The following is a 25720-nucleotide window of genomic DNA, read 5'->3' on the forward strand; positions in this document are numbered from 1 at the left end:
TGTTTGAACACCCTGCTTAAGGGGATTTGTATAGAGCGTAAAGAACTGAGACAATGGATTCTTTTACCCAAATGTTGTTACTTTGAACATCCTACTAAGTACTATTGTATGTGAAGTTCAAACATGTCTATGTGGTTTACATCGTAGTAAGAGGTGGTTTAGGAAGACCCAATCTTTTCAGAAGATGAAGTTTGAAGCTGAAAAATGCGTAGCACAAAGTGAGATGGCAGAATTTGAAGTGTTTCTCTATGCAAAGCTATGTAGGCTGGTTTCCTCTTTATCAGTTGGTTATATGTTGCAAATAGCAATAGCTTCTGCTACACATGTTCTTGATTTAGATTTGATAGGTAAACAATACTAAATAGAGCATATGCATCTATTTCTCCCCAAATTTTACAAAAGAGTAAGACTCCAAGAAAGCAAAACTGAGGGAATTTCAATATCGTTTGTCAAAGCTGAATGATGCTAGCTAGCAAATTAAAGTGCCACGGAAAGGTAGGCAGGCTGGTTTCTTATATATTAGATTGGTTATATTTGCAAGGGTGAACTAGTATTACACTAGATGAGCCAATTAGGATTTCCCCCCACGTACACTAGATGGGTAATTAGGGTCTCCCCCCAAATGCACACAAAAAAAAAAAACACAGTAAACCTATTTGACTAATTAGGGTGAACTAATTTGACTATATTTTTTGTGTGTATTTAGGGGGAAGACCTTAATTTCCCATGTGGGGGGAGGGGGGGTCATATTGGTTAACCCTATTGCAGAGCTATTATATTTAAACAATATTTTTGGGGGGGATGTGCATGCATTCTTTCCAAATGTTAATGGATGACTAAACTAATATTCTTTGCTCTAGGTTGTTCCTGTCCCGATCCAAGGAAAACAAAACTGAGGGGGTTTAAATACGTCACTTCATGGTGTTGTTGATCTTGAAGATAGAGCTAAGGAATTGATGAATGTTGCTAGAGACTGGTAAGTTGATGGTTGGACTTGACTCTTCTTCTGAAGAAGCTAGATACAAATGAAGATACCAACACCTCCTCCTCCGAAGTGAACTGGAAATAATTTGCTTGATGGGAAAAACAAGGTTAATGAGTTCCGACACTTGGCTCCTTGCATGAATGAGGAGAAACCAACGGAACAGGGTTTTGTGCCAGACACTAGATATGTACTTAATGGCATTGATAAAGAAGTGAAAGAAGAAGTATTGCTATCGAAAATTCGAAACTAACCTTTGTTACTTATTTGATAAAGCTCTTGGTATCCTCCAAGATTTCAGATAGGTTCGATAATTGTATCGATATGGCGAGTAACAACCTCCCGAGACTCTGTTTGCCCGTGGAATTATCAGCATAGTTTTATTTCTTAATTAATGCGACCTAAAATTTGGCTCTATGGGGAGAGAATTTCTTGGGTTTTTGTTTCTTAACTAAATCTTAAGTTGTAAATTAGTCGGACTTTGAACCATTCTAGGGCCTGGCGTATTCGGTATTATGATTGTATAGAGAGACTTAATTGGCCAAAGCCCAGAAGGTGTAAATGAATATGGGAACCCTACAAAACAAAACATAAACCCCTGATTGAGGAGTTAATTAACTTAAATTTAATTAATGGCGTCTTCTTCTATGTTATCCTTTTATCGAGTTTCCAAACTCCTCTCTCAAAACCCATCATCTACTTATTACTCCCTCTTCAAACACCCTCATTCCACTCTCAAAATCACACCTTTACTGTTATCTTCATCTCATAATCACAATCTCACCACTTCTTCGTCTTCTTCTATCCCAAATGACTTCCATCAAACACAACAACAACATTTTCACCCTAATAATTAGTGGCACCAGAACCAGAATCAGTACTACCCACCACCTCAAAACCCTAGCCCCACTAATAATCAGTGGCAGCAGCAAAGTCAAAACTACCCTCCACCTCAGCAACGTGGCCCCCCAACTAATAATCAGTGGCAGCAGCAAAATCCGAACTACCCTCCACCTCAGCAACGTGGGCCACCAAATAATAATCAGTGGCAGAAGCATAATCCAAACTACCCTCCACCTCAGCAACGTGGGCCACCACCTCAGCAGGTAATGGTTCAAACACAAGAAGTTGATTTATTGAGTTTGTGTAAAGAGGGGAAAGTTAATGAGGCTGTGGAGATATTAGAGAATGGTTATAATGCGGATTTTAATGTGTTTTATGAGTTATTGAATGTTTGTGGGAATCCCAAGTTTTTAGACGAGGGGAAAAAGGTTCATAGTTTGTTGTTTAAGTCGCAAATGAGAGGGGATTTGGTGTTGTTGAATAAGTTGATTGAAATGTATGGGAAATGTGAGAGTATGAATGAGGCCAAACAAGTTTTCAAGAGGATGTTGGAACGGGATCTTGATTCTTGGCATGCGATGATGAATGGGTATGCGGCGAATGGGTTGGGTGATGATGGGTTACAGTTGTTTGAAGAGATGAGGAAGTTGGGTTTGAAACTGAATGAGAAGACTTTTCTTGCGGTTTTTGCGGCTTGTGGTAGTGCTGATGCTATTGAAGAATGTTTTCTACATTTTGATTTGATGAAAAATGAGTATGGGATTACTCCTAGTGTTGAACATTATGGTGGGATAGTTGATATACTCGGTAAGTGTGGATATGTTACTGAAGCGGAGGAGTATGTTGAGAAGATGTCGTTTGAACCTACTGCAGAAATTTGGGAGGCATTGATGAAGGTCGCTCGGGTTCATGGTGATATTGATCTTGAGGATAGAGCTGAGGAATTGATGGTTGGACTTGCCCCTTCTATGGTGAATCCAAAGAAGATACCAACACCACCTCCGAAAAAGTGGTCTTCTATTAGCTTGCTTGATGGGAAAAATAGGGTGAATGAGTACCGTCACTTGCCTCCTTACAAGAATGAGGAGAAACCAAAGGAACAAGGTTATGTGCCAGATACTAGATATGTACTTCATGACATTGATCAGGAAGCCAAAGAACTAGCATTGCTCTATCACAGTGAGAGATTGGCCATTGCTTATGGTTTGATCAGTACACCAGCGAGAACGCCTCTTAGGATTATCAAGAATCTCCGTATTTGTGGTGACTGTCACAACGCGATTAAGATTATGGCGAAGATTGTTGGTAGGGAGTTGATTGTAAGGGATAACAAACGTTTCCATCATTTCAAGGATGGAAAATGCTCATGTGGTGATTACTGGTGAAGCTTTGTTTGTTTTGTCATCAAGATGTGATGGTAAGAGTTTATGTTATCTGAATTTATCTTATTTTGGATGTTCCATGTATTAAAATGCAATACAATTACTAGTGCAGCGTGTTTTGGAAATCAGGTTTGGTATTGGTTGGTAATAGACAAAGCATTTGCTACTGATTGAAGAACGAATTTAGTGAGAGCATATAGTTCAGGTGTGATTTTGTCATTGTAAATCTGATCCTAGGAGGATATACATAATGCTTTCTTCACAAACTTATTGCCTTTGTTCTCGTAAAAAATGTCTTTGGATTCAGTTCGATAAATCGTTGTCTGATTGAAAGTAGGTGCCTTGACAAGGAAATTGAGACACTTCGTTTAGGAAATGTTAAGGGTGTCTTTGAAATTGGGATGCAAGGTGTCATTGTTTTTCATATTGATTGACAATTATTAAGATGCAGAGTTGTGTAGGCATCACAAGTCCCGCCTCGAATCTATTGGTATTAACTTTAAAAGCTGAAAGTACGCTGAGAGTGAAACTTGATCAAAGGTGCAAGAGTCACCATTGGTGAGCATTTTGAAATGAATAAATATATTATTCACTGAAAAAAATATCTGTTGTGCTTCCCTGCTTGACTCATGAGATGCCAGCAGATAATATATTGCTTTGATTTATAAGGATGTATAGTCATAAGAATTCATCATGATTGACTTAGCAATTAAGCTTCTAATTCTACTACTTATGAATCTATTTGAGTTCTGATTAGTTTTATAAGTGAAAATGCATTTATACCATCATTTGCATCAATTTACACATATTAACACCCCACACACACACACACAACAAAAGGAGTAAGTTTTATTTATGAACTTAGCAAAAGCATGCAACTCATCCATGGTAATCGTTGATTTTCGCACAATCGCACTTGGAGAATTGATGTTTGTGCAGGTTAGCGAATCTGTTTCCTGTCACTTGCCATTGTATTAAGGTTTTCCGAATCAATGTTCGAAGGACCAATGATTGAGATCTAGAGCGCCTCCTATTAGTTGATATGAATGAAGATTTCCATCGACGTAAACTAGATCAAGAAATCTAGTTGTAAGTTTAATGTTTAGGATGGAGTCTTGACGTTATAGCATCTATCCAACTTTATTTTTAGTGGGTTGTTAGAACTTTGAAGTAAGGCTTTGTTTGATAGCCCTATTTTCCATGGCAAATGCAAATAAATGACACTATTTATTTGTTTACCAATGTTTGATGTGTTTTTTTGACCCATGGCAAATATTTTTTGGATTTGTCACAAGTTGTGATTTGCCATGATTTTGATGGCAAATTTTACTGTGGGGGGAGGTATGTAAATTTTGCCACAACAAATTAACACACAAATTTGTCATGGATTTGCCACAAACCAAAATAGAAAAAACAAAAGCCCGAGAAAATCTCACTCTCTCCCTTCGTGAAGAACAACAATAGAGTTGCCTGCAGGCTCCAACGGTCTCTCTCCTTCTCATCTTCTCTCAGGTATGTTCATCTTTGTGTGTCTCTCTCATAGGTACCATTGTATGTGACCTCAACATCCTTTTCTAGCAAAGGGAAGAAGTCAAAAATGAAGGTTCAATAGATAGGTACCTGACCTTGTTCGCTCTATTTTAAAATGGGTATTTTGATTCTTTTGTTATCTTTAATTTCTAATACAATGTGAAACAAGGAAGAAGGAAGACACTTGGGTTCATATTGCTGGAGTGGTAACTGGGGAATGAATACTTTATTATTTTAGTGGTCTTGATGTTTATTTTGATTGGAAGAATTTTGACTAAATTAGCTATTGGAGTTTAATTTTAGGTGTCATCCTTGAGGAAAGCAGTCCGGAGGAGCTGCAAGTGGATTATTGTTGGTGTTTTTCAACTTGTTTCAACAAACATAATACAGAGAGATTATTGTTGGTGTTTTTGAGCTGTGGGCATTGTTTTATTTTGTGTTTTAATCAAATATGGCTAGTGCTTTTGTGTCTGTTAATGGTGGACCATAGGTTCAAAGAAGTTGTTTCAAGGATAGGAAAGTTAGAATGAAGGTTTCTTGTGTTTCTTCTTTAACTGATCAATATAGAACTCAATGACCAAGCATTTATGTTATGGTTGCAATAGATTGCAAGTTCTAGCTGACGGGAACTATATTGAATATCCAAGTTATAAGACACAGTAAATTGCATTGTGTACTTCTTTGGAATTATATGTTTGAGTTTGATGCCTTGAATCCCCCTTGTTATGTGTATGTGTAATGGGGTGTTGTTCATCTCTCTGCTTTTATATTATTTGAACATGTCTAAGATCAGATTGATTGTGTGGTGTGGTTAAATTTAAATTGAGTGCAAAGTGTATTTTATGTTTCTGCCTCCCACTTTGATATTACATATAAAATTGAACGTTTGATATTTTTAATTGAATCCAACTCTGAATGGAAATTCAAAGAGTCCTTTGTTTAACGCCGAAAGCCCCAACTCATTTGGATGTGTGGGAAGAAAGTAATAGTTTTAACAACTTAGGTCGTCAGAGTTTTTTTACTGCAGAAAACAGTTTCAGTGCACTGGATTGGGGTCATCTTTTCATATGGTTAAGTGTTGATTTAGGCTTTCATTAAAACATGAAAAAGTAAGTTTTAGGAGTCTTCTTTCCATACCAATTGGCCTCGTAGCATTCCGAGGCCAGTAGAGAATGATCTGACGTCTAGAAGTTTGGATGACGTAAAACAGTGCGTCAGAAAACAGCTTCTGCACACTGTGTTCGAGCACAATTTTTACATATATAGAATGAGGTTGAGAATTTTTGTAAGACATAAGAAAGTAAGTTCTATGTGTTAGCTTTTCAACGCAAAAGCCTCATTGATTTTGGATACCTGTAGAAAGAGTGTCTGTCGGAAAATAGCACGTCAGATTTCTAGTTTGCTGGAAATTAGGATTCCTACAAATTTTGAGCCATATTTACTTCTAGATGGAATGACATTGAGACTTCGGGTTGTACATGAAAAAAGCAACCGTGTATATACTAGTTTCTAAATAATCAAGTCGTGTGTCATTTGGGCGATCGTAGGAAAAGTTATAGCATCGACAAGGTGATTAGATAACCTATGTTTTTTCTCTTTTTAAGGTGCATGGGTCTATTTTGGGAAATTTCTATGGTAATGTAGTGAGAGTTTCTTGAAACCTTTCTTATGGTTTTATTTTATCTTTTGTGAATGATAATGAAATGTGATGTTGGTATATTGGGATTTTGGATATATGATATTTATGCGAGGCATATAAGTGTAAGAGCTACGTAAGATTTGATTCTAATCTTGAAGGATTAAATACGTAGGCAGTCTTAGTTGAAAGTGCAGCCGCTTTAGTATATATTATATTTTTAGTTTTTACGATTGGTATGTGTGTGATGGTTGTCGTATCCGTATATGAATTTTGTGTTTTACTTACATGACAAGAAACTATATGCCTCTACTTAAGCGAGAAACTATCTAGAGAGTCTCGAAAAGTAAGAGGAACTACACGTCTTGATGCATGTGAGTGGTTCAATAGTATTAATGTCTTCTTTTGTTGAAATTAAACTGGGACCATGCAGTGTTATTTGTGTTGAAATGACACTAACTAATGCCTTCTGAGAGAAGAAACTAACTTGTCTCGAGGCGTGAGGGTTACTTAACTGTTCTGGCATTCGTCGAGACAGTGAAGTGTAAAATTTGGAGGAGATGAAGAAAATAATGGAAGAGATTGAAGAAGAAGCGGGAGCTCTTTGCAAGATGCAGACAAAGGTTGATAAGGAGATTGATGCCTTTGAAAGTACTTTCCTTAACCTTGAATTGTTTATAGTTTAGTTTCTTTTAATGATCCGTTGATAATGTTAGAATTATATGCATAATAGGGATTTTTTCCTTTAATTATGAATCCATTATTGAGTAATGAGGAAAAATGAGATGGTTTAATCACACTCGCGTTGAATTTACACTATGCCTGTTTAACAGTTATAGCTGGGCAACTGAAAGAGGCATGGTTTAAGGAGGTGAAAACGTATGGAGGTACTAGTATTAGCATAAGATGTGGCTTTTGCGAAAACTGAATGAAGAACTCTGATTTGCTTGGGGACATTTTCTTTAGCATTCTACATATGAACCGTTATTGACCGGTACATGATTATGTATTTGTCGTTTCCCATAAATATTGCAATTAGTTTTGTCTATCCTTTGGTCTGCTAGACTTAATTAGATGTCGACTTTTCGTTTGTTAAAATTTTGATTGTACTTTAGCTTCAAGTTACTTGAGAACATCTGATATTTCTGTGGTGTTTGAACATTGATTGTGATGCTTTTATGATCTAAATCACATTGTCTGCATGGAAAACAAGGTTTCTAGCTAATAAAAACACTTTTGTAGGATTACATGTGTCTTTATTAGTGCTTATGGTCGGTGTGTTGCTGATACTGTGGTGGTGTATTCGTAATGTGGTGGTGGTGTTGGCATGTGGTGTGAGTGTGTGCTGGCAAGTGGTGGTAGTGTGGTGTACGTGACACACGTGCAGGTGTGTGGTGCTGTGTGGTGTGGTGCTGGGTGGAGTGTATGCTGGGTGCCTACTGCTGCAATGGAGCTACTTCCCTTTGGTATTTGTTTTCTTACACATGTTTGTTACTTGTATGGTCAATTTGTTGATGTACATAAATATTTAAGATATTGGTTGGGCTCTGAGTTATCCCTTGTTTTCCATCCAAAACAAGTACATCTTGAAGCATGCCTAAGGATATAAACCAACATTGTTGAGGCTTTTTAAAAGCGTTTAATATGGTATCGATCTATCTTTACTAGATAGGGATATGTCTAAAAACTTATTTGTTTATGTACTGTAATGACTTTTTGGAATTTCTTATGAATGAATGAATTTTATGTCTGTGTTACGACCTGACGACACAGGTCATCCTTATCCAAAAAAAAAAAATCAATGTGACGATTACCTTGATTGATGCAAGTTCCATTGGCATAATATTGTTTACAGACTTTTCATCTTGTGAAAATCAACTACCTCCATGATTTTTCCCTTTCTCTTTTGTTTAGGTTTCACAAGATCTAATGAGTACACAATCAGTTGGGTTTTCTGACATTTGCTCAAGAACAATTATACTCCAGGAACATCAATCTGTTTCTTGAGGACTCATCTTTATCCAGACCTCATCCTTGTCACATGGATCTCAAAATTTCTCTTAAAACTAACATGAAATACTAATGGGCGAACAATGGCAACAGTTAATATATTTATTCATAGTTACGCTCAAGTGTTTTAGCTATATGCCTTCCAATATGCATAACCAGATTTGTGTCTTGAAAATGCCACACAAGATACATACGCTGGAGGGACTGAATCATCAAATGTAGTCTTTAACCAAATTGAACCAGATTTTAGTAGATTTTATGTTTTCATGGCAAGTCTTTATATTCTTTTTTAGTGTGATATAGGTGAAACCATATACAACATATAAGATAAATTTACAAATAAGAGTAGTTATAATTTTTAAATTTTAAATATTTTAAAAAACAAAAAGTAAATATTTACCGCCGGTAAATTTGGACAATTAAACAATAGCAAATCATAACAAGTGATATTTACCATAATATCATCAAATAGTGGCAATTTTTTATAAATTATTTACAATTGTCACAGCAAATTAGCCAGTGGCAAATGGTGACAAAATTTGCATTTGCCACGGTCTCTCTCTCTGGAAATAATTGTGAAAGTCGATGTACAATAAATATGTGAATAAAAGCAATCTCTTTCTCAGTATATGCAAAGATGTGCTGTTGAATGTTTTGGTTTGTAAAGATGAGGGGCGACTACAACATATTGCCCGGCACAAAAAAACACTTCTTAAGTCGGCTGTGATTGGCTGGTTAAGAGAGAGGAGGGAGAGAGACTCATTATTTTATTGTAATATACCAATAAGAGTGGGACGTTTTTTTTTTGTGCGGGCCATATGGGTTAGTTCTATCCTGTAAAGAATTCAGTTTCTGAAATGTCGTGTTCTACAGATAAATTTGACACGTCACATCAGACTTGCAATCTGTGTGGAAAGTTTCTTATGGAGCAGTGCCAGTGGCGAAAGTTAGAATTTGCGCTGAATGTTTGATGAAACAAAAGTTTCTCAATACTTACCCCTCGCCCCTCGGGTACCATTCACAGGAAGTTCCTATATTACACCCTGCACATTGGGCAAAATCAGAAGACTGAGGGTGTACTGGTCAGTGTTTTGCAAGATAAGAACCTGGACTTGTTTGCTGAGATTTACTAGACGTTATTTTCTCTGCAGGAAAATAGAACCTACCCCATTTCGTTTCTAAATTTTGTTTGGCATTGCGATAGAGATCTTGCGTTCGCACTAAACATATCAAATTGCCACAAAATTTACAACCTCTTCTGATTTTAACACCTCTGTCCAACTGATTAAGCTTCGTACTCCTTCACATTATCAAAGTCTGCGATTGGGTGAAGAACAAAAATGCCTCTTATAATCTGATTCACACAATGGCTACACAGTGTCACAGACTCACAGTCCACACTAGCAAGAAACTGGTTAAGGTACGCATTACAAAGTCAAAGCAAGCTAGGCCAACAAAACACCACTAACAGCTCCAAGCCTCCAAAGACCACTAAACCTTTCAGGACAACAACTTCTTATGGGCGTTGTGGCCCATAATTTCATTAAGACTTTCTTGTTATATGTTGCACTTCATCCCTTGCTCATAATTGAAACACCCCTAAAAGCTTGTTTTCAGATGCTAATTTAATTAAAACCTATAGGTATAAACTAAAATTCCCCGAACAGAAATGACCCACCCCCATACTCGACACACGTTAGTACGCACTACCTCCAGTAGCTTAGCCAGAACTTAATCCATGCCCTGCTTTGCATGCAAAACAACTAATATGCATGTCTGTAGGACAACAGTGAAGTTTCAAAAACTTAGGATGCGTTTGTTTACTCACTCACTTGAGGAAAGGAAAGGAAAACCCATGAGTGGTCTACTGTGGAATAGAAAAGAAATGAATGTAATGAATTTTTCTTTTTGATGCATCTATTTGATTACTTCAGAAAAGGAAAGAAAAACCTAGGAATGGAATCTATGATGTTTGTGAGACCAAAACTTAAGAAATGAAAGGAAAAGAAAACTACATATTTTTTATTAAACTTTATTTCTCTTTTCCTTTTCCTTAGATTGTTTGTTATGCAAAAGCTAAGGAATGGAAAGAAAAACTAGTATTTTCCTTTTCCTTTCCTCTCAAATCCGAGGGTTGAGCCACGGACTCGAAAACCCTTTCCTTTCCATAGTTTAGTTTCCATAGAGGAAAGACAATTTTCTTTTCCATGGAAAACAAACACATTAAACTTATGGAAAAAGTGGACCACACTAGACGTTTCCTTTCCTTTCCATCCTCAAGTGTGTAAACAAACGCAACCTTAGAAGTTTCTACATCAAATCTTCTTAGGTTTGACTGTAAATTGCTGACACGCTACAGACTTCTGTGACAAAGGTAACAAAGAGTACTAAACAGGGTTACTTTGTATAACATGCTGCAACATCATATTTTGCATGGAAGTGTCAAAGGCCTAGTACTGTCATTATAACACCCGGCTATTTCTATTTATTATTTTTATAATATATGATTAATATTAATAATAAGAATAAATTAAATAAAAAAAAAATAGGATAAAGATTAGTGGAGAGAGAGGAAACGTGGGAAAAGAGGATAAACCCTCTTCCCTGTTTTCGAAAAAAAAATAACACAGAGAAGAGTTCACACGAAAAGTTTTACAAAGAAAAGAAAAAAAAAAAAGTGGTGGATTTGTGCACCTCTTATCTAGCAATGGATCGGATTTTTAGCGTTTTATTCTATATATTTTTCTGCGGGATACGAGAGGTGAGTAGATTAATTAATCTTTCACCGAACTTTTATCGAATGTTTTCTCTCTAAACAAACGGTTTACTGATTCAATAAAACTGATTTCATATAACTGTGTCAGTTAAGTTTTATTCATTTTGTGCCGTTCTAAATTATTCTGTATGCTTTGTCAAAATTGTTCTCTTTAAATTTAAAGTAATGGGTATTAAATACTTTTATATTGCCGATTGAGATGGAGTATATGGGTTGTTTTATACTGCCGATTTAGATTGGGTATAAGGGTTGTTGTATACTGTCGAGTGATTGAGTGAATATATGGGTTGTGGTGTTTGAATCAAGTGTTTTGGTGGTTTAAATTTGTTGGTTGTTGTTGTTAGGTGATGGGTATATGTTTGGTTGTTGTTTGGGTACTGTTGAAGTCGCCCATATGGTCGTTAATGGGGTCGAGGTCGATTTTTTTGAAGTGATGGAATTGGATTTTGAAGATGGCAAAAAATTGGGTTTTTGAGTAGGATCAAAACCGAATGGTTTTGGTGTGATGGTGAGTAAGAGGGGTGGTGGTTGTTTCGGTGGTGGTGTGGGTTGTTGGGGAAGAAGGAGGAGGAAGAAGACGACTTGAAGTGGGCTGGGTTTTAGTTTCTTTCAGTTGGGCTTGGGCCGAATTTGAAGGGTGAGCTTGAGTTGTTTATAAACTTTTGGGCTTAAGTAGTTTATGGTTTTGGGCCTTGAGTTGTTGGGCTAGTTTCTATTATTTTTGTGGGCTGGTGATGATAACACTTTGTGGTTTAAAGAATTGAATGTTTCTTCTCCATTCGGTGTTAACTCAACGTCCTTACTCACGATTTTTCATTTGTTTAGTTCGAGTAGGGATTCGTTCCAACCTAAAGTCTAGGACAACATTACAACTTTATTGTGCTATTTAGGAAACTAGTGAGTAAGTTTTTGATATATGCTAAGTCTTGATTTGTTTTAATTCCTATCGAACACTTATCATGCAAGACACAAAAACATATCGAAATTGATATTTGACAAGATAAATCAAAAGAGATAAATGGTAGAGGCTTATGCTACTCATGCAAGGTCTCACTATATTTCTTTTAGAATTAGATTACTACAATTTCTAATCTGTTTTGGGTTCATTAGCAAACCCCAAACGGATTAAGAATCAATCCCTAGCGAGATGAATTCATCTCTAAGTCCATCTTACTAGCAAAAAGAGTTGAACTGATATTTCATCTCTGAAATACCATCTCAACTCCTAGACTTATACAACATACTCCTGTCAATTAGAGGAACATGAGGACAAATAAGACTCGCGCACGCGGCTAGCCCAGGCAAGAAAAGGGTGGCACAAGCGAGTCATTCTCAACCTCCAGGCCTCAAGTTTGGCTGGACACTACCATTTTGGAGTAGGGTGCTACATGGGTCTTTAGTTCTAAGCAGTTAATCCTACTTCTAAGTAGGGCAGGGAATCGAGTTAGGTAGACCCAAATCCCACCCGACTCGATTACCTAATACATCGGGTTCGGGTCGATTTTCATATCCGTTTATGTATTCGGGTCAGATTCGGATTCGGGTATTTTGGGTTCAAATTCAGATATAATTTTTGGGCTTTTTTTGAATTTTTAATGTTATCCGATCGAGTTAGTCGGGTTCGATCGGGTTCAGATATTAAATTTCGGATATAATCGGATTCGGGTTTGGATATTGTGAAATTATTCGGATTCGGATTCGGATATAGCTACATCCGACCCGATCCCTGCCCTACTTCTAAGAAACATATATAAATCCTCACACGAGCATCATTAGCCCTCCACCTTTTGAGGGTTTTAGATCATGATCCTTGGATTTTTATGCAAGATATGATGTATGGATAATGACTTTAAAGAAAGAAGAATAATAAAATTACAAGAGATAACTTTTAAGCTAGAAAGGAATAACTTTTATTTAGAAACCGCTTTTACATTCCATTAACACTATTACACTTAAGAAAACTAACTTAGTTCTAAAAAGGAAATTTTCTATTAAAACATGGAATGAATGCTAGTTTTCTTTCTCTTTACTCATATGAGAGAATTCCTCCTCCATCCCAGGTGAAGCCCCCATCCCAGGTGAAGCACCCCCCTCCATATTAATTATATTCTTATCTAACAATTAAAACCATTTTGTTGACACCTTGCATTTTTTTTTATTATTAGCACCAAAATCCAACTAACTCTATTAATTGCATGCAAGGTGTCCACTTTGTGCCAATTATTTGCACATTTGTCTTGACTTGCATGATGACTCATCAAATCTTGCGGGTCCACATAGTGGCCAGTGGCGGGCTGGTTTTTTGCCATTTTTACAACTTTCTGCCTTTGCGTAGAGTTCATCGCACTGATCATCTGAGTAGCTCACTTGCCGAATTCGAGTACTAGTTCAAGAGATATGAGCTTCGAAAGTTTGCTGTTTCTATGCACGTAATCCCGTTTCTGACTTGATTCTGTCATGTTGGAGTCTTTGGGGCTTAAGTCTGAATTTGTTGGGCTTCACATGGCTTAATTGGAAAGCTTTATGTATACTCCCTATTCCGTGCTTAAATACTGGCTTTATTATCATTTTTACGTTGGTTGCTCCAACCTGCAAAAGCACGAAAATACGATTATTTTTTTATTATTAAGCACAAAATTAACCGAAATATTACGTCTTTATGGGGTTTTATAATACAGTTTTGGGTGATTATCATACTACCCCCAAACAGCACTTTGCTTGTCCTCAAGCAAAAAGAAGAGACATATATATAAATAAGTTGCCAAAATGTGCAGTCCTAAGCTAATTCTCATTTCGCAGAGTGCGGTTGCATTGACCGTATGCAATAATGCCTTAAACCACTAGGAATTCCCTAGTGGACAAGTTATAGCCTCGTGAGAGTTTTCCAGAGAAGATACTCACAAACTTCATTTATACTAAAACGACTCAGTAACAAAAGCTTGTTTCCTATATTAATCTCAGATATCTATACATCTTCTTAGTGGGGAACGAGGATTAATTCCTTTGAAAACTCAAGTGAATATGCATACAATAATTAAAACATCTACATATGAATATGCATACAGTGAACTTTACATTGAAATGTACAAGCAGGGTCGTTTCTAGATCCTTTGGAGAGCGTCCTTAAATAGGTTCTCACAGGTATGTGTCGAAATACAAATTCGCTCATAATTTTTCCACTAAGGTTTCACTAACTCCAGTGTGCAGTGGGCACACGTTTCCTCACATACTCGATGACAGTCAGAGGAGCCGAGGTCGATCAATGACATCTACTACTTAATATCACACCATCCTACTCCTAATTAAGCTAGAGGTCTTTATTAGGTATTATGGGGCTTAGGTGGTGGTGTAGAAGAAAATGGAAATGGAAAATAAAAAATGACAAGTATGAGAGAATAAGGTCTTCAAGATATTTACACTAGAGAAATTTTTGTTTTATTTTTCTGCTTCTACCTGAGTTTTCCTACTTTGCTCTTAAACCTTTGAACTCATCATTTTTATTTTTATTTTTAATTATTTTTAATTTTTTTTATGCTAAGGCTTAAGAAACATGATTCTATTTTTCTTTCCTAAAGCAAGTAACTGACTTTTATTTAGGACAAGTCTTTCTCTTTATTTGTCTACATTTCATCATATTTCTCATACTCATCATTTAGGTAGGTTATTTTATTTGGGGTTAATAGAAGGGAAGGAATTTTTGGTGAAAGTGAAAGGTTTGATGAAAGGTTCAGTGGAGTGACTAGTGGTAGAATTTGTAACAGGTATGAATTTTTGGCTATGTGGTTCCAAAGACGGCCTAAATTCTCGCCTAGGGTTTAGATGGTGATCAAGTAAGTAGACATGTGATTTTCTCTATTCGGGAAAACTACTCCTCTGTGTCATTACTGATATATCACACATGCTAAAAGTGTGAGAAAATAGCTAAAAGTGGTATATTGGTATATGTGAAGAAAAAGGTAACCACATGCTAAGAGAGAGAAAACAAGTAGGAGTCTTTATTATGTTTTAAGAAATAATTGATGGAGAGAGAATGTACTAAAGATAGAGAATGTAGGAGTAGTTAATGATTAGAGGAGAGAGAAAATAAAAAGAGAGAGAATTGTAAAGTGGAAACCGAGAGAAAAGTGGGAGTGCTCATGTGAATTTTAAAGAGAGAGAAACAAGTAGGAGTGTTTATTATGTTTTAGGAAATAATTGCTGGAGAGAGAATGTACTAAAAAGAGAATGAAGGAGTAGTTAATGATTAGAGGAGAGAAAAAATAAAAAGAGAGAGAGAATTGGAAACCGAGAGAAAATTGGAGTGCTCACGTGAATTTTAATAGGTCCTGACTTATTTTGTTAAGGGAGTCCAGATGAGAGCACTACTGTATATATATATATATATATATATATATATATTTATTTATTTATTTATTTATTTTTTAGTAGGAAAATGATGGACCAGGATGACGATGATGATGGCTACGAGGACGCAAATCGTGCACAACACTGTTTAGTTCATCAATTTGTTGGCCGAGCTGAAGTTGAATGGCGCACTGATTGGCAGAAAGCGTAGTTTGATTCTCCATTAGGAGAGCGTGATTTTCCAAGGACTGAGAGTGATTTTCCAAGATTGCCTCTTGTTCCACATCGTGCATTGCTTGACGTTCTTGGAAATCCAGAAGGCTTTTGATGATGATTTCATGGCGTGCGTGTAGTTCCCGCATGCCTTGGTGAAGAAAATGAATGCCTTCCATAGGTATAGGATTAAAAATGTTCTGCATGGCATTTTCATCAAAGAAATGTTCAGAGTTTGAGCTTTGGTTGTCTTGTTCATCTGTCAGAGTATCTGGAGTCCAAAAACCAGCGGCGCAGTCTATGTGAATTAAAGTGAGGTCCGCTTTTTGAAGAGGTATTTCTAGATAAATAGCTGGATAACCCCAACGCATCATAATTTTCGTGACTAAAGTAGGCAGAGGTGCTAACCTTTTTTTAGGCCTGGTGATTGAGTCCCGGGATGTTGGATTATGCAAAAATCATCCCTTTAATTCTGCCTAATCCAAAGTAAGTGGAGTTGAGGTTTTGTCACTTCAGATGTTTGTGATGTACCTACGACATTGTGTCATAACTAGTGAAGCACAACTCGTTGATTCAGTTTCAAAGAGCATTGAAGAACAACGTGATGTCTGTTTCCAACTTCGCCACGAGAGACATTGGCCTGTAGTAGTTGTTTGACGGTATCAAAGGGTGACTCTGGAATATGGAACTCTGGGTTATTAATTGGAATTTGAAGTATGTCGGAGATGATTTCCCTAGTCAATTCAAATCGTTGTCCATGGGTATGGAAACAGAATTTACCATGTTCAGTTCCGCTATATTCGTAGAACATCAAAACCAATTATCTAGAATAAGCAACTTCTGAATGATATAGAAGAGGCATCCATCCTTGACGTACAATTTCTAAATCAAAATAAGGAGAAAACAGGCCGTCATCAAAAAAATTCAGGTAATTTTTCTCGGGCACTATCTTTCTTGGTTGATCCATTTGAAAGTATAATTGAGGGAAGGATAGTGAGGAATGCGTGTAATGAAAATGGATGAAAGGAAGGGATTTATAGCTAATATATGAGCCTGTACGAATCAGGATGCCAAATGCAGTTAGATCCAGAATTAATATATGGAAAACACAAGTGAAACATGTGTTGTTGCTGCACATTATTATGTAATAGCAACTATGGGTATCCATAGTAGGTCTTTTCATGTCAGATTCCCAAAACACTTAATGAGGTGTTCTAATGTTAGAAAATACGGAGGAAGGTTTCACATGGCAGTTAGACCAACATATATTTTCTATCATGAATTATCAATTAGGGTATTGAAAATAACGTCCCTAAGACTGTGACTGAGGTATGCAAATAGATAGAACGTACGGAGGTGCAATAACCACAATTTAGTTAGACCTACAGGTAATTTCTGAATTGATGTAGCAAACCTCAATAATGGAATATGGATATAATGATAGAGCTGCGTGCGAGACATGTTTTAGACTTACCGTGTAGCGTGCGCGACTTGTTATGAACAGAATGAGTCAAGATTGATTTATTTTTGTGAGTTATTGATTTTGTTTATTTGTTATGGTTTTTATGATTTTTTTATGTTTATGATAAGGTAAAAATACAAGTAATACACACAAATATTAAATAGGGGACTTCTCCATTTAATACGTAAACCGTACAAATGTTTGAAAATTATTTAACACTCCGCACTAATATACAAGGCGACAAAGGGAAATTGAGATGTAGGTTACATAGATCTAGATATTTTGGATGATGTTATGCATGATTAGTAGTATCACAACGATAAATACTGTTATCAGGACGACTTTGAATGCTACATCACATTGCTCCTTTTCGAATTTCTTGATCGGATCCATTATGTTGAAGAAGATGAGAATATGTGAAGATTAAGTTGTGGAGAGTGAGAGAATGGGATGAGTGAAGTTTGATGAGGAGTGTCGGAATTTATAGGCGAAAATCTGACCGTTTGTGGATATTTGACCGTTTGGATATCTGATTGTTTGGATATCTGACCGTTGGACCTAGTGAATAAATCCAATGGAGTTACTATTTGAATCAGTCCATTGGGCCTAATGCATAAAGGAACAAACTAATATATTTATAGGAGGAAGACAATAATCTCCTAACATAAATAATTTCTCATTTAATCCGTCTGGAGATACAAAACTATGAGAAAGTAATCGACATACCGTTTTACATCACTAGAAAAATAAAATGCAATACATAAGGGAAACAAATGACAAAGTCATTTTGAAAACAAAAGAAGGAAGCTGCTACTGTGAATCGTTAGGGTTAGCCGAAGATGAACCAGGGTTCCGATGACGACGGGCGCTGCGAACTCCTGAGTGAGATAACTGGTCATGTATGTTGCCTAAAGACTGAACCACTTGTTCCTGAAATTGATGTTGGCTAGCCCATTAACATGCGCTGGAAACGGCTCTGACGATTATGCATCTCTTGATGAAAATCACCTATGGAAGTATGTATCTGTTGCTGAAAATTACCCATGGAAGTTTCCATGCGTTGCTGAAAATCAACCATGGAAGTTTCCATGGTCACCTGGTGAGTAAACATGTTGCGCATGCCAGTGTTCATTGTTCTCAAAGCTTCCATGGGATTAATGATTCTATGCATGGTATTCTCATTAAAACAATTGGGGGGGGGGGTTTGGGAAGGAGGAAGAGGAGGCACATTATCATGCTCAACATTATCTCTTGCTATAGGTTCCCAGTGGTCCATGACACAAGTCTCAAAAATCCCAAAATTTTTGAAGGACCTTGTTTGAATTAATGGAGTAGCAGACTGGAACCCTAAATTAATCATAATCTGTGTAACAAGAACAACAAGAGGGGCTGACCTGTTGGATGCAGTAGTAAGGACATGTCCAAGGAAATGGACCATACAGAATGTTTCCTTCTTTTCCTGGAGGATCCATAACAAATGCAAGAACGTCTTTTTGACGTCGGACGTCTTCGATATACCAATCACATTGTAGGCCAGCCATTGAGTGACTACCAGTTGGTTCCGTCGGAGGGAGTGTTGGTACACGCATCTCGAGCCATCGTTGTATTCTCCCTCGAGTAGCATGTCGAACATCAATTCCATAATATTAGGATAATCCGATATCAGCATGGTTAGATGATAAGAGTCCAAAACTGTAGTTTTAACCCTGTAACAGTCATACTTTTAGACCAATTATATGAGTAATAATTAAGAGTTAATACTGATTACGTGTTTTTATGCATTTCAGGCTTCAAAGTCCATTATGTGCAGAAATGTGCCACTTTAGCGAGATAAAGGAGCAAAGGTTGGTTGCTAAGGAGTTCTGTGATTAAAGGCCAAGATTCAAGAAGACAAAGCCTTTCTAAAGCCCGGTCAAAAGCTGAAAAGTCGACGCGGGCAGAAACAGCACACAAAGTCAGCAGAACTTCCGAAGGCCGTATCTTTGGACTCAGACCTTATGTCAAAACAACCGGCTCGGAAAGAGCTTTCCAATGGTCTAAGCCTTGACCCAATCAGAGGAGTAGAAGTGGACGAAAAGTCAGTTGAAGACAACTGTAGCTGAAGAGGCCTTTTTGGACTGAAAGAATTGGGTTTTGGGCCTGATTCTCTGGCCCAAAACATGGCTCCAAGCCCATGCACGATTTTTGGATCTGAAGGTATAAAAACAAGAGCTTGACTCTTTGTTAATGGTAGATAGTTAGACCTAGATTAGTTAGCCTCCATTAATTAGTTTTAGAACTTAGTTTTAGAATTTCAATTAGTTAATTAATTAGTTTTTCATATCTTGTTTTAGATATAGTTTCATGTTTAATTAATTACTTTAGAACAAAATAGATTATTAATTTAGTATTTGATTCATTATTTTATTATTCATTAGATTAATAAAATAGTGTTCTTGGTAATCTAGTTTCATGTTCCATTTACTTATTTAGTTAAATTCTTAGATTCAATTATTTGTCATTATTAGTTTAATTCAATTATTGCATGAGTAGTTTTGAATTGAGTTTAAACAAGCAAAGTTTCAATCTTTATATAATGTCTTGTTCGAATTCCATTGGGAATGATAGCGTGATGATTCTCGGCTAAGCCTCCATTAGAGGGGGTTGAGAAGCCTTAATGAAAGCTTGATTCCGATTATCGTAGAGTCGTCGTAATTTCCTTTCCACTCTAGAAATGATTAGTTCACCATGAGAATGGGTGTAATCGTTCACATGCTAGTTATGAATTAGTAGAAATGCCATGTGTAATTAGGGGATTAGGAGTAACCAGTTGTTTCGCGGCGATTCAATTTGGATTACTTACGATCTCGTCGTTAGTGGATTAAGTTGAGCTAAGGTGGAATCAATCCCCCTCTAACTCCTTATCATAGAATCGACGTAGTATTCCCAAAGTTGTTCAAATAGTCGACTAGTTGCATCTTGTGGGTAGTTGCATCGTAGTCTAGTTATCATTCGTAAATCTCTCATTAGACTTTAGTTAAGATTACTTATATAATGAGAGAACACAAAGATCTTGGAAGGACTAGGAGTGGAACGAATCATCTACTCCACTATATCTCATAGGATTGAGAGTAGAAATCTTTGATAAATATAGGCACGTATAAGTTTTAGTTTACTTACGTTTTGAGTTTTATCGTTCATTTCATAGGTAAACTTTTATCTTTTTATGATTTATCATTAGACTATCGGAGTTGATCGGAATATTCGTTATAACTGATAACAACTCTAATGTGAGTTCACGTTCCATCCCATCCGTCGTAATCCAAAACTCATTTCCCCGAAAACCACTATTGTTGTAGAACTTCAACAATAAATCTTCGGAGTAGTGTTCCGGAATTAGGTGCAATAGATACTCCCACTCCCTACTTGCAATTTCCGCATAAACAAATGGGTGAAACATGTCGGCATCATAGAGATTTTTGAAATTTCGCTCGACTGTGATTTGTCGATTTCCGGCCATAAAGAGATTGAATTGGATTTCTGAGGGTGTATATGGGGTGAACGAAGTGAGTAGAAGATGTTGTAGGAAAAGAGTTTGCGTTGGTGAGGTTTCTATCGCGTGCGTGAGTCAAATCTAGGGTAAGCGTACCGCGTGCGTGTTTAGATGGGAACAAGATCCGGATTTAAGGGGGAAGAAATGGAAGAGGCTGATACGTGGGATGTATCGTGTGAAGGCTTTACTGGTTGGGCACGTGACTTGGGTTGGTTTCAAATTTTTGGCCCAAGCCCATATGAAATCTAGAAATTCCCATTATGTCCCTAAATGTCTGAAACTTCCAATTTGAAACCTCGATTCGTTTCAACTCCAAATTAATGGAACGAATGAGGTGCCAAATTGATCGACATTAAAATTGCCATCCAATGGAATAAGGCAAGTGCACATTCAAACCTTTTATTTATTTATTATTATTTTATTTATTTATTTTTTTGGGTGCGTGGGGGGGGGGGGGGGGTTGAGTCCTTTTTTTTTTTACAAATGTACAAGGGGAGATGAACGTGTCAACAACACCGGAAGTCCAGAAGAATCACCACAAACAGTAAAATCAGGCAACTGTCATGTCGGCTCTGGAGCGAACCCAATCTAGCTAGACTATGACTTAACCTTTATCTTTTGGGGGCCTAGGGTTCAGGACGGTACCATCCCTGACCGTTGTGCAATGGTCTAGTAATAATATTACCCTTAGTACATATGGTATAGCCTCAAACTACCCTGAAATGCAATCAAATAGCAAACTGCTAGGGGTTTCACTAAGTATTGGCCTGGTGAAATCCATTGCCTGTCCAAATTAGAGAACATCCGTTATTGCACATCACGACTCTCTTTGTGCACAATGCTTAGTGCAAAAGGAAAAATAAAAGACACGAGTATATACATGTTGAGTCTTTTAACGTCAGATCCTCAAGACGAATGTGAGTCTTTTAACGTAAGATCCTCAAGACGAATCCTAACCTATGGGAGCAACAGGGTGATGACGAAGTTTATCCTGCTCACCTGGTGTCAGACAAAAATATACCTTATACCGGCAATTATCGGATAGTAATTCAAGACCTAAACAGAAAGGTGTTTGACAATGCATACACCACCCCATCTTTCTCGCATGTCGCTTTCGAGCAAAAGTTCTATGACCATTACCTATTCGAGATGGGTGAGATTTACACCAAATGATGAGTTGAAGTTCGCGAGGAAGAGAATAGAAAAGGGAAGAGAAGGAAGGAGGGGAAATTTTTGGTACCTATTGTTTACCATAAGGCACGTTTGCTCGATTATCAGAAAACATTTATATTCAATTCTGAAATATATAGTTTTTATGGACTAAGGTTCCAACACTTGCAACCACACACTCTAGGAGATTTGAGAGAAGAAAATAGAAGAGGGCCCGATTACCCTAATGGCGTACTTCCCTTACTTTAAACACATGGAAGGAAGGACACCAGCGCATCTATTAGTCTCTGTAGACTAGATCTTGGAGAAGAGTCTTTTCGACATCTGGAGAGTGCAACTCATGATAATGTTTAAGGCGTTGGCCATTTACTTGAAATTCGCTGTTATCATTTAAATTTTTCAAAGAGATACCACATAAGGGGTGACAGCAGAGACAGTGAAAGGATCAGACCATCGAGTTTTTAATTTTCCTAGAAAAATGTGTAATCTTGAGTTGTATAACAAAACTTTTTGACCAATCTTGAAATCTTTTCTCAATATGTGTTTGTCATGCACTCTTTTCATGTTGGTTTTATAGGACTTCGAGAGATCATACGCATCACTCCGAATTTCCTCAAGCTTATTTAGTTGCAATTTTCGCTTCTCGCCTGCTACATTGGTATTATAATTTAGGCTTTTGATGGCCTATATAGAACGATGCTCAAGTTCGACCGGCAGATGACAAGGTTTTTCAAAAATGAGGCGGTAAGGAGACATGCCTATAGGTGTCTTAAAAGTCATTCGATATGTCTACAAGGCATCAGATAATCAGAGAGACCAGTCTTTCCTAGATGGATTAACTATTTTTTCTAAAATGGACTTAATCTTTCTATTCGAGACTTCGACTTGGCCACTGGTCTGAGGATGATATGGAGTCGCCACCTTGTGAGTGACTCCATATTTCTTTACTAACAACTCAAAAATTTTATTACAAAAATGTTTTCCCCCATCACTAATGCTAGCTTTGGGAACACCAAAACGAGATAAAATATTTTCTTTTATGAACAAAATGACAGTTTTATGATCATTCTCACGACATGCCATTGCCTCAATCCATTTTGACACGTAGTCAACAACTACTAGTATGTAGAGAAAGCCATGAGAATTTGGAAAGGGACCCATGAAGTCGATGCCCTACACATCAAAGATTTCCACAATTAAAATTGGATTTAAGGGCATCATATTGTACTGAGTAATGCGTCATAGCTGCTGGTAGCGGGTGCATGCTTTGCAATGTTCATGTGCATCTCTAAATAGTGTTGGCCAATAAAATCCATACTGTAGAACCTTGGCCGCAGATTTCTTACCATTATAATGACCACCACAAGATTGTTCATGGTAGAAGGATAACACGTCATTGTGTTCCCAGTCGGGAATGCAACGACGGATCAGTTGGTCGGAATAATACTTGAAGAGGTAGGGATCATCCCAGAAATAAAATTTCACAGTAGATAATAACTTTTTCTGGTCAGTACGAGACCAAGATGAAGGGACTCCTTCGGTAACTAGGTAGTTTACTACATTAGCGTACCAAGGAGACGAAAAGACGGAATACAAGTGTTCATCTGGAAAGGAATCACAGATGGGTTTGGTATCATTATCGACATCACTGATGAGTCGTGATAAATGGTCTGCAACCACATTCTCGCAGCCTTTTTTATCTCTAACTTCTAGAGTAAACTCTTGCAAGAGGAGGATCCATCGGATCAACCTCTGTTTGGCATCTTTTTTTGCTAATAGGTAACGAAGCGCTGCATGGTCAGTGTATACTATTATGGAAGAACCAACTAGGTAAGGACAAAACTTATCCAAAGCATATACAGCTGCGAGAAACTCTTTCTCAGTGGTGGTATAGTTATGTTGAACTTCATTAAGAGTTTTACTAGCATAGTAAATGACAATTGGCTTGTCCTCTCGGCGTTGCACTAGGACAGCTCCAATAGCGTAGTCGCTCGCGTCACACATTAATTCAAAAGGTTTAGACCAATTAGATGGTTGAATTATAGGAGCGGTAGTCAGGGTGGATTTTAAGGTCTCAAAAGCTTGTTTGCAATTGAAAGTGAAGTCAAATACGATATCTTTAAGCAGGAGATTTGTTAAAGTTAAGGTCGAGCAATCTTAGAGAAATCTTGAATAAATCTCATATAGAACCCTGCGTGTCATAAAAATGCCCGTATGTCCCGAACTATTTTTGGTAGCGGAAGAGAAGAAATTTTTTCAATCTTAGCTTTATCTACTTCGATTCTGTCATTTGAAACAATATGGCCTAGAACTATTCCTTTTGTAACAATAAAATGTCATTTTTCCCAATTAAGAACGGGATTTTTCTCTTCAAAACGTGCAAAAACCTTTTCAAGATTTGATAGACAACTATTGAAAGAATTACCATATATTGAGAAATCGTCCATGAAGACTTCTATAAAACGTTCAACCATATCACTGAAAATGTGAAGCATACAACGCTGGAATGTACCAGGGGCATTGCAAAGGCCGAAAGGCATTCGTTTATACGTAAATATACCGAAAAGACAGGTGAAAGTTGTTTTTTCTTTATCCACAGGATCTATGACTATTTGAAAATATCCTGAATACCCATCAAGAAAACAATAATATGCATGACCCGCTAACCGTTCAAGCATCTGGTCGATAAAGGGAAGTGGGAAGTGATCTTTACGAGTGACCGCATTAAGTTTGCGATAGTTAATGCATATTCGCCACTTCACTAGAATACGAGCGGAGATGCATTCATCTTTATCATTTTGCACAACTCTAATGCCAGACTTCTTGGGAACAACGTGTACTGGACTCACCCAAACACTATCAGAGATAGGGTAAATAATACCAACATCGAGTAACCTTAAAACTTCTTCTCAGACCACATCCTTCATGGTGGGATTTAGACGACGTTGCGGTTCACGCGACGTCTTTGCATTTTCTTCAAAATGTATGCGATGGGTGCATACACTAAGGTCAATGCCCTTAATGTCATCAAGAGATTATCCAATAGCAGAACGGTGTTTTTGAATGACATTAATTAAATGGGATTCCTGATCGTCAGTCAATTGTGATGATATGATAATTGGGTGACTACCATCTGGATCAAGATGTACGTATTTTAATTCTGAAGGAATATGCTTTAAGTCAGGGGTGGGAGGAGTGGGTATTAAAGATTCTTGAGGAAAGTCATCTTCTATAGAGCAAACAGATTGATGTTCATCCAAGTTGCTTGACAAGACGGTAGTAGGGTCAAATAGTAGTATTGACTCTAATAACGCGTTTACTTCCTGTGTATAAGCATCAACATCAAATCCAGAATCACCAAAGGAAAGAAATTGGTGTACTTCATCGTCAGGAAAAGAGTTTGTTAAATATTCTTAAACAAGGCTGTCAACCAGGTTAACCTCACCATCATTGTTAGCCTCTGGAATTTGTTTCATCAACTTGAACACATTAACCTCGATCAAAAGATTTCCAAAGGACATGGTCATGGAACCATCCCTACAGTTTATGAGAGCATTAGTAGTGGTGCTAGGAACGGACGCCCTAATATGATAGGAATGGAGTCACAGGCAACTTCTGTATCTAAAATGACAAAATCGATAGGATAGTAAAAGTCTTGGACTTTTTACACAATGCCTTTTGGATACTTAATGGAACAATTTGCTGACTGCAAAGTCATGGTGGTAGGTTCAAGCTCATGAAGACCTAGTTGTTTGAATAAATAATATGGAAGTAAGTTCACACTAGCTCCTAGGTCTAGTAGCGCAGTAGCCGTATATTTGTCACCTAATGTGCATGGAA

General features: G+C 37.2%; 1 pseudogene; it reads left to right on the top strand.

Annotated features, from left to right (window-relative positions):
* The first annotated feature begins 223 nt into the window (after positions 1–223).
* LOC147475186 (pentatricopeptide repeat-containing protein At2g15690, mitochondrial pseudogene) lies at positions 224–3818 on the top strand (annotated as a pseudogene).
* The last annotated feature ends 21902 nt before the right edge of the window (positions 3819–25720 follow it).

The sequence above is a fragment of the Coptis chinensis genome, chromosome 9 (genome assembly GCF_015680905.1).
Source record: "Coptis chinensis isolate HL-2020 chromosome 9, ASM1568090v1, whole genome shotgun sequence".
Classification (NCBI taxonomy): domain Eukaryota; kingdom Viridiplantae; phylum Streptophyta; class Magnoliopsida; order Ranunculales; family Ranunculaceae; genus Coptis; species Coptis chinensis.